The sequence below is a fragment of the Varroa destructor genome, unplaced genomic scaffold (assembly GCF_002443255.2).
Source record: "Varroa destructor unplaced genomic scaffold, Vdes_3.0 BEIS01000001.1, whole genome shotgun sequence".
Lineage (NCBI taxonomy): Eukaryota > Metazoa > Arthropoda > Arachnida > Mesostigmata > Varroidae > Varroa > Varroa destructor.
The window spans coordinates 76,851,939-76,862,975 of NW_019211454.1; the positions used below are offsets into that span (position 1 = coordinate 76,851,939).

General features: G+C 36.4%; 1 protein-coding gene and 1 long non-coding RNA gene across 6 annotated transcripts in view; one reads left to right on the plus strand and one right to left on the minus strand.

Moving 5' to 3' along the window:
- Paf-AHalpha (Platelet-activating factor acetylhydrolase alpha) overlaps positions 1-11,037 on the plus strand; it is a 62,041-nt gene that overhangs the window by 35,176 nt on the left and 15,828 nt on the right. The gene's annotated exons all lie outside the window — the stretch shown is intronic.
- Positions 1-11,037, minus strand: part of LOC147759117 (uncharacterized) — a 73,003-nt gene that overhangs the window by 31,819 nt on the left and 30,147 nt on the right. The window lies entirely within an intron of this gene.

Below are 11,037 nucleotides of genomic sequence, written 5' to 3' on the forward strand. Positions count from 1 at the left end.
ATTTTGGAGTAGAATGTGACTGATTGTGTTTTGGATCCCTTATGTGTCTTAACTTCTTTGTACTTTTAAATAGATCTTGAGCGAATTTGTGGATAACAACCTGACTGACTGTTCACATTGAGGTCCAAAAATTACTTGCGTATATTAGGAAAACACCACAAAGATATTTAGTAGCTTCGGACTAATTGTCGGTCTTGACAACAAAACTGCACTTGTCAAGTAAGAGCGACACCGTGCTAATACTCGTGACTTATTCCCATTGAATGAATGCAGTAGTCCACATAGTCAAATATATAAGAAGAATAAAGGTACTCGATATACAAATATATTCTCCAGTTACATACAAGGGTTTAACCGTGATATGCTTTTAAAAGTGGTATGCCAGTAAAGTGTCCCTGACGGATAATCTGCGATTACAAGGATTTGTAAACTTTTATAACGATCTATTGACAGGTAACATGTCAGGTAACAACTAACAGAGTATTATTAATTGACTAGTACTTAAAAGGAACCGCAAGTTTTACTTCAGGTTATCTAGGCTAATTTATTCCTCTTGTTGGTTGATTTGTTGCTCTACGTAAATTACAGATTGAATACACATTAACAGTTACCCTATTAAAGTCACCCTGCCTCACCGAAGCCATGATTATAGATTATCCTATTCAACAATAATATCAATGAATTTAAGCCGCGGCACACCGGGCCCAATATAAATTAAACTTCGATTGCAGACTTCAACACTCTATCAGTGGCTTCGTCACCTTGATGCAACTACTTTATGCCTAAACATGTGATCAACGAATAGACGACAGCTGTGATGGTCCAAGATCCTCAATGGCTGAGTCACCTGCACCTTGTTGGTATAAATATGCAACCTTCGTTTTTAAGTGCTCGATGATAGGCCAAGCTGTTGATGACGACGCTACCCTGAAGTCATTGAACCGATAACCAGGCTACTCTATACTGCAGCGATGTTATAATTTGCTCGACCGGTTCATAATCCTTCTGACTTTACCTTATCACCGACTGAGCAGGTCTCTTCGAATTTCCTAACCACTTGTCTCAATGTTCATATTGTCAACAAGACGCGTCATCCGTATTATGTGCACACTTGTGGATTTTTTTATTTCAATAGCAAATCTCTACGAAAAATGAGCATTCTTCCTAATTATAGCATTTCAGCATTGCAAAGCGCACACGCTGCTGAGTTTACTATTAACCAGTCTGGTAGCCTATGCCTGTTTACGGGGTAGAGGGACGAAGTTTATTTTAGACCTTTAGCTTGCATTATGAAATGTTCACGCCTGCATTGCATAAACAAAACAAAAAAAAACGCTTATTCGCTTTTTCGCAAAATAAACATTTTAGTTTTCATTGTGTATTAGAAAGTGTAAGTTTTGGACGTGCAGACTATAAGGCGATAAATACAACAATGTATGCGGTTTAGGATACTAGAAGTTACAGTTTGAAGGAACGTTTATTATTCGTAAAAAATTACTATCGAAATTATGAATCTATTTTTACCCCGCAAGAGTCTACGGAATTCGGGGAACACTTTTTATTAGCGAAGAAACTGCTAAAAACATGACAAGATTGACTTATTTGCAAATAAAGTTGAACGATTACAAATCGGGCGAACAAATAACAACATCGTTGCTGTACAGAGCAGTCTGAACGCCGAGACAACGACTTCAACATGACGTAGCGCTCTGCAATTCGACCTACCTTGAAACATTTTGGGGCTCATTTTAAAAAAAGGGTTACATACTTATCCCTGATAGGGTACAATTAATTTTAAAATTAAAAATTCAGGATCATCACAAGCGCCGTTTATTTGCTAATCACATTTTGTAGAGTAAGGCACGTGCTAACGATTTCTTCGATCACATCTTTTCTGATAAAATTTGTTTTACGATGAAGAACTGTCTAAATAAACGGAACTGTCGCATTTGGGATTCAGAGAATCCAAATGTGGGTGTCGAGCCTTTGTGGGATGTGGCTTGCAAAGAAAAGATGTTTTTGGATTTTTTTGCTTTAAAAATGATGAGGCATAGTTGATGGCAAGTTCTACCGTGACATAATAAAAACCTTTTTGTGAATCGAGATAAGGATGTTTGATGTAAATGACCTATAGTTTCTACAAAATAAAACAATTTGCCACTCCGCACAGAGAAGCTTATAATCTAAGACATTCTGGCGCAAAAAAACAAATATCGACTGTGGAACAGGTACCTTACAAACAGCGAAATCTGTGTTCGATATGGAAGTAGGCCCGGAATTTCGATATTTGTCCTCGAGAAAAAGTAAACAGTAAAAATCCACCAGTCCAGACGTCTGAATGTACGTTACACCCATACAGAACAATGGTCAGTACAAATCTACAAACCTTTTGAGTCGGCGTCTAAATCTTATATGCGGATTCAGACGAAGTTTTCCACACGACAACGTGTATGTTACATCAATACCTCTCTGCCAACCAAGTTACAACCAGGTTGCGTAGTGAAGCATATTTAATTTAAAATTTCGCCTATAAGGGTTTCAATAACGCACAATCGATTAAGATTCATTCAGTGCCGCCAACCGGACTGAGTTATTCTTTTACTTATTTTAATGGAAGAAGGCAGCTTTTCAGACTCCTGGGCACACTATTGCCGTTAGGCCGCCCATCAAAGGTGGCGTCACGCCCAAACGTCAGTCAGGGAGCTAAAAAAGACGAGAATTATCAACAGAAAAATATTCGCTAGAAGTTTATTTTTTTTAATGAAATCGAAAGCGGAAGGTAAATGTGTAGGCATCGACGTAAAACAGATGTGCCCAAGCGGACGATTAAACTATTCAGGAGAAGCAAACAACAGTATAAGAGAAGACGACATAACAGTGACTTTCGAGTGTCATTAACTCATGCTGCTGCCGATTACGGTGGAAGGGGCGTATACCAATCAAAGAGGAGCTGTACACATCAGTAGTTGCTGTAAAACAAGCACGATATGGGTCTGAGGGGCACGCAGGTCCCAGTAAGAGTAACTCACCAACTAAGTGGTCAGGGATGCGCTTTGTTACGCTTAATTCTTATAAAGTTTATTTAGAAGATGAACCTAAATTATCTTTACCGATTTGTATAGGAGTTCAAGAAAATTAGTAGCGGTATTCTGACGCGGCAGAATGTTTTACCTTATACCTGAGAAGCGTATCTCTCCCTACGAAGTCAGTTTACTACTGTGATATACAGCAATGCTTCGATTGACTGCCAAAACTTGTGTCTGAATGCCACCGTAATCGTTATAAAGATTCACTTCCATTAGCGCACTCCTTAATTTACTATAAGTCAATTGATATGTAAGCATGTACGTATAAATAGATCAAGAAAAGGTTGAGAATTTGGCTACACTGTCTACAGAGCAACACATGCTTGAGTGGTCCAAATTCCGGGTTTTTCTTTTGAGTAATTGTTCGCTCAATACATACGTCTTCGAAATCATGAGAATGGTTTTTGAGCTCAGTTCGTAAAAATGGACCACATGTCTGCCGCTTTTCCTTGATCGTCTAAAAGATTTTTAAAAAGTTATTTCTTGGGGTTTGAAAAAAGGAAGAAGTTATAGGAGCTAGATTTGGTGAACGCCCCGGGATGATACAACATAAGTATCGAAATTTCCTGCAAAAAGAGAATTTAAGTAGAGATAATGCGTGCGCATTATTTTCGTAGAAACTATTCCCACGACCTGATTCCCAAGCTTTAGGTTTATTTTGGCAGGCTGCATTATGAAACCTTCTGGTTATATTTTTTAAAGGCCATTAAATCACAACGCGAAACATTATGCAGAAGAGAAAAGCAGTAAAATGAAGCGTGCTTGTTTACCTAATTTCACCTGTATTCGGTCTGGGCTTTCCTTTCAAGTGATTTATTAGACGGTAGCCTTTTTGTACACCTGCCATATCTGTAACCCTCACCTCCTCATCAGCAATAACATGTCAATCTTTGGCCTAACCATGCTACGCCCACTGGTATTATTTTCATTTTCTAAAAAGTACAATACGCATCCAAAAATCACTTATCTCAAAACAATACATATGGTATATGTTTGAATGTTTTAAAGTTTGACGCATGGAAAGCAGACGAGTATCATGCCATAAATCCGGTCACGAATCAGTTTTTAGCTTTCGAAAACCGTGCGTTTTACGTTTTTTTTACCGAGTATCAAGCCAATGAGACACTTGAATCATCGTGGTTAATAAATACAGCTTTTACTCTATTACTAACCTAGTAAAGCTAGAGTTAACATACGCATCCGAATCCATCACCAAATATAAAGCTCATGTTCCAGGCGAACTGACAGGAGAACTGATTTAAAGTTGTTCGGTTGCTATTACTACCACTGTCATTAACAGTTCACACCATTAATGCTAAAACGTTTGATTTTGGATATCAATTTGCTTTTGATGACATTCTTGCTCTGAGATAGATGCCGCAATAAATTAATGATTCTACGTGTTACTAAATAAACTTTCTCAAAAACAGTGTTGCCCTTATTAGCATTTACCTAACTCTTGGCCTTTTATTATCTTCTTCTCTTTTTGTGGCGTTAGTACCTATTCAAATTATGCTTTGCTCTTATTGTAACTGCGGATTCCCGTAGCTACGCTTGGCCGACCTTATCATAGTGTCTGGCTGAATGGCCTTTTTCCTTAAGATGTTAGGGCGCATAAAACAAGAATCCTTAGATCGAATTAATTGACTTGCGTTTGTGTTTTAAAAACAACGGAAATCTAATTGTGAGAGCGAACAAGAATAACAAGAATGCCTCTAGTGTCTAATTTTTGTCTTTTAGCATCAACGTTGTGTAAAAAACATTTTATATTAGAAATGGGTAATTATTGCATTATGGTTCTCTGTCTAATTATTTTCAATCGTGATTTAAAAATAATTTATTTGTGATAACACCATGGTAATGGTATAAACAAAAAACGATTGGTTTTGGTTTAGGTAATTGGAAAAAATTAGCACAGGTCAACACTGCACGTGCTAGAATAATCTCGTAGGATGGTAGTTGTTGTATTATCTAACGCCACCGACATGATAGGTTTAGCCCCAGCTTCACCGAACATATCTCCAATATCCTTTCTGTAAAAATCATACTCGCCGTCTGCCGTAAACGATGTAAACCTGTTGTTTTGTTTCAACTTACCCGTTAAGACTAGATTTTTTTTGCTGTGATCATTTACTAGTTACTACCAAGCTACATAGATGATTCCTACGAGACAAGACCCATTGCGTGTGAAAGCAACGTAATTGTGCGAGAGTGGAGGTGCACGAACTTTTATTTACAACAATCACAAAAGGTTTGAAAAAATGTTATATTTTAATCGACTCCTTTCAAAGCAGTATACGGTATCTGTTAATTGCTTGAACTTTTTCCTTTTCGTCTATTATGAGAAGTCTTTTATTACACAAAGAATGTTCCATAAAATATTAGAAACCGGCTCCCTAAGCAGTCGGATTCTTGCTAAGGCCAACAAACACACACAGCGCTTCGTATGGGGCTGGGTTTATTATCGAACGGTAACAATAGCTGCAGCAGGCATTACCTATGAGTACAAACTGTGTACAAACAGCGTATGGGTTTTATGCACAATCCATGAACCAAAGTAAAAAGAGTGCATAAGAACACCACAGGATTCGTATTGTGTAAACTTGATTATTAGTAATATATTCAAGAGAAACCATTAGGCATGTCTGCAACAGCAGTGGTTCACGTTGCTCAAAAAGTTTAAGTACATCTATTACAACATTTGAGCTGTGAATGCTCCTACCGCCCAAGGCACTTGGAAACCACGTTTTCACTTTCAATTTTTATATAATTTTGAGACAACTAACATTTCTGAAAAAGTGTTTCTAAGGTAATCACTTACCTGCTTAAATTTCCCACCTTGTCTATAAATGCAGAAGAATCATATTGGTTACTATCTAGTTATCATGCTAGTTTTTTTTACTTGTGGTCAGATAAGATGCGTTTATAAGCAAACCATTCTGACCACTAATACAATGTTGATGGAAGTAACTGCTTTCGCACGCATATGCATGCTTGTCCTACAAGATATCCAGATGCGTCATTGATGCATGCGAACCTTTATTTAGCAACAGGCTTTGAATATTACGTGTGGAATTGACCGCGGTCGCAACCACTTTATACTGTAACCGATAGAATCGAGTGACGTATGGACATTCTATAAACATATAAATTTTACTTGCATTACTATTGCCTGACTAGGATCGGTACGGCGTAAGTTAATAACCGTCGTTCCTAACTAAATATGAAGCATATGGTTAGATCGAAAATGAGTAAAGCGAATATAACGCAGTTGAACCAAATAACTACTGACTGCTAAATTTTATGCAGGCATATATAGTTTTTCCCGAGACCATTTGTATCTTTCAGGTTCTTCTGTTGCCCCTTTTGTTTTCCTATCATCTTTAATGTCTATATACGAAATATAAGTACTAGCTTGAATCAGATAATCCATCCACGATAGGATATTTATGTAGGAGCTTTTTAACGTTCAAACAATGTTTTTATCTCAACGTTAGCGTGTATGCTTTCTTAACAGTGGACATATGGATTAAGCCTTTAACTTAGTTGGAAGCCTTTAATTTAGATTATAATTTTCTCAAAAGGCTCATGTCGCATTTAGAGCCCCCTAAAATTTTAAGTTGTTGAACTGTCTGGGTGACGGCAAACAATACTGAACAATACTAACCACTATTACATCACCTGATACCGTCATCGCAAAGAGTTCTGGCGTACAGAATGCCATGAGTATCTAGTATAGTTAGTTTATGCCCGTTGTATGATTTCGATTGCCTAATTTTCTTGATCTCTGCACAAATCTTATATAGTAATGTTTTTGGATATGCTGAAATGTCATCAGTATCTCTAGTTGGGTATCAGTGGCTCTATAATCCCGATTATGTACACTCTGTGACCTCAGAACAAACTTTGCGCGGTAGTATTCTCAGTTACATTTTTGTGATCGTCTAGTATGCATAATCCCGCAATGACATTTTACCTTCGTTGCTTATGAGTCGGGTACTCATTTAGTATATAAGTTTCGTACTCTTACTTCAAATATATTAATTCTTTGGCAACTTGTTAGGAGTGTAGTGCAATGGAATCGTAGACTATTTCATAGGAAGCAATACGATAGATAGCCGTTTATAGTTTTAAATGAGAAAAAAACACGAAGATTACAAGTAAGTGCTGCGACTGCAGAGGTAAACTTAGATTCAATTTGATTTAAGAAAGGCGGCAATCTTTTTTTGAAAATCAGAGTAGCAAGCAGACATCCTCAATGATTCTGCTGTTAATGCAGCCACGTATGCTATCAAAAGCTTGCTTTTTGAGTAACTCGATGAGTTTAGGTTAAGGCTTGATTTAGTTAAAATATAGGTCTTTATAATGTTTACCTTTTTGCGACTGCAGAACTGTTAAGCTAGATACACTTTTTTTTCTTAATTATTAAGCTAAATGGATTGTCCACTGCTAAGGAGTCTATCGCAAGAGGCAAGATTAAAGGGCTATATCTACTGGTAGATATCTTACAAAAAGGCCTCTCACTGAGAAGGTAAATAGGCTTAACTCAGCAGGTGACGTGGGCCCTTGAAGTATTTATATATATACATATACTTTTTAATATTTTTTTGTTCTATATATATATATATATATATATATATATATATATACAGTTTCTATGATGTTTGCACCCGAAAGTTTTAGCTACAACGTAGCCATCAGCGTATATGGTTAGGCTTTCAAGAAACTGTTTTGGTGGGCCAAGCGGCAGTCGGAGCACAGGTGCAAGCTGTGTGTTGCGGAGCGCCATTCAACCTAATGACGGAACTGCATTCACTGCAGTTTATAGCGAATTCGATTTTCGTCGTAGACGACAGAAGCCTTTACTAAAAACAAAAAGGCATACCAATAAACCACATTTTTGTCGGCGGCTGCGGAGCGTTGGTTGTGCAGCCTAAAAACTTCTGTTTATTGATGTTGTGAGCGTTATAGTCTTCGAAAACAGTAGAAGAAAATACCAAGCCAATCATAATTGCCATTTCGCAGTCACATGCTAGTTTCTCTAAGGATGCCTGAATTGCAGAGCCAGTATCGAGTGGCATTAGGATAATACCCTGTTCAGAAGAACCTTCATAAAGAGGATAGCTGTTTACAATTTTATATAAGTAAAAAGGCGTTGAATGCACGTGTGGCTCCGTAACAGCAAGAACTTGAATTGAAATATATTGACCGAAAATTACAGATTCCAAACGTTGATCAATTGCAGCGCCAACAAAAAGTCGTGTGTCATGATGGGCCGACGCCGATTCGTTTGTTTGCATAATAAAACACGTTTTATGGATGTGCGGATTGTTAGAAATCTGCATATTGAAACTATTATCTCGATATGTATGACACTATATCTTGTATATGATTTTGATACAGCCTAAGAGTAAAAGAGTTCCCTGATTAATTACGCCCGGTTTTACTGCTCATGCCAGGTTTAGATCAAGTCGTAGCCGTACCCTCCATTAGATTTAGCTAGTTCTTTTCGAAAGACGCTGCTATGCACTTATCATCGTTTGCAGTGTTCTAGAACACATCGCTGTCGAATGACGCGTGTCATTTTCTGCTGAACTAACAATAAGAAGTGTTGTATTGAACGCGTCATTGAAAGATAAAACGCCCAATATTTTTTTTCATTGAGTCGGGCATTGCAACTAACTTGACAGCTTCCTATAAACTATAGACCCAACATATGAAGAATAATTGTGTGAAATATCTTCGCCAGCCTTCAGTGTACATTCCAAACTAGTGTGCCTTCAGTCTTTGATAACCATATATGTGGCAGATATTTTGCTATTATAGTCGACATCAGATTTACTAAGTGATGGTTTTACATGTGATTTAGCTGCCCTTTGGTTCTGTGGTCTACGCATTTATTAATTGGTAGGCTGAAAAAATATGTGTTTCAATAGTACAATTCATTTTAATGAGTTAAACCATAACAGGCTATTCTTGGGTTGCATTAACTGGAATCATTAATATTTAGCTTCCGTTACCTTCAGAGGTATACCATATATATATATAAATCTTTCAGTATTGCGTATCAAGTTACTTCCCTAGAATTTTGTGATCCACTGACAAACTGTGCCATGCTGCTGCATTTCAAACTAAGGACATATTTCTCAGAATTGCAAATGTAAACGGTTTGATTTAATCGCTCAAAATTGAATAAGAACGGATGTAAACTGTTTTTTTCCAAAAAAAAACCGATAATTAGCAGAAGAGCTATTAATGGAGAAAAAAATGATGGTGTTTCCTCTCTTTTCACAGTTTTCTATAATAAAGCTACGTTTTTTCATCATTGTTGGGCTAAACCTATTTTACATCTTGTTGGGCAACTACGACAACATTTGAATATATTCCTTTTGATTATTTGCATGTTCGACATTTTTCATCACGGGCATAAAATTTCTCGATAATTTGGTTATTAGTCAGATTGTATACAAACTCAGAATTTTGGACTATATGATGTTTATTACGAAGTTTTTTGACGGTGACAATTCTGCCTACAGTTTATGGAGCATTTTTTTAATATAGTTAGTTTTTCGTTTTTATTTTGGACACAACCAGTCATGTATCATAAGTGAAAGAGTCTTTGTAATTACCAATTTTTAGGTATCGTATCAAAGATTGCCTTCATTGGGAGTGTACTCAAAATAAATCTTTGTGAAATTAGATCAAACAGATCCTTGAAATCTCATAATAGCCATACAAGCAGCTATTAAGTTTGGTTATAATACCTTGTCTCCCTTAACTGCTTATTTTTTTTTCACCTCTTACCTTCTTGATTACGAATATTTGAGCTGAGACACTGAGATTTGAGCCAATGGGGCATGCTTGTTAGCTATAGTTATATGTTATAGTTATATATCAGCGCACTCTGAAGATTTGCGAATTAGGTCACGCTGTTCGAGGTGTCTTGTGTAACCAAAATTCGTAGAACAGTTTATTTATCAGTAACGTAACTAAAGGTACCTACCAATATCGGCTAATACAATATACATGAAAGACTCGTTATTTTATCATAAGATACCACTACTATCTGATCCTTATCTCATGTATTAAAGTTTATATAATTCCATATGATCCAAGCGGTCAAAAAATGCTGGAATATTATTTATGGAACAAAATATGTGATTGGGGTATGTAATTGATATGAGAGGCTTCAGCCATCACTTTAAAAAAGATAACCATCAATGTTTGATTTGAAACAATGATTTGAAAGAGATCACCCAGGAATCTTCAACATACTTGGGAATATATTTACAAATAGAATGGAAACATTACTGAAGTATACACCCTAATGCCCTACAAACAACCATTTATAGTTAATGATAATCATTTTAAAAAATGACATATATAATAATGTCACCGTATGATCCCCATTTAAATATAAGGACCATGCTTTTTTGTTCATTCATATGTTTTTCAATAAATAACCAGAAAATTTCCAACGCATGCCATCCATATTTTTGAATAGTAAATTATCAATATGTCCACATAAAATATATGCTTAAATAAAAAAAATATTTATTTTATATGCATAAGCACATACTGGCGTATTAACCTGGTTACGTACTATGGAAATACAAATATTATTAATTAATGAAGCTGCCTCCCACAATGTGCGCTAATGAATTCGGAATATTGAATCAGTATTGAAACACTCAAAATTGAAACACTGGAATAATTAGAGACTAACCATTCACTAACTTACCTGTGGTGCTAAAAATGATGCAATGAATATGCCACTTCCTGAAGGACTGAAGGCTAACATGCAGCGCGCCCGACTTCCCACTAAGTTATCGCGTTAACTCGATTTTTAGAAGATATGATAGAATGCATTTTCACAGTGTCTTTATATACTGGACCTCTTTTTTCATTGGTCTACATAAAGGAAGCTTTAGTGTAAAACTCACTCTCTGTG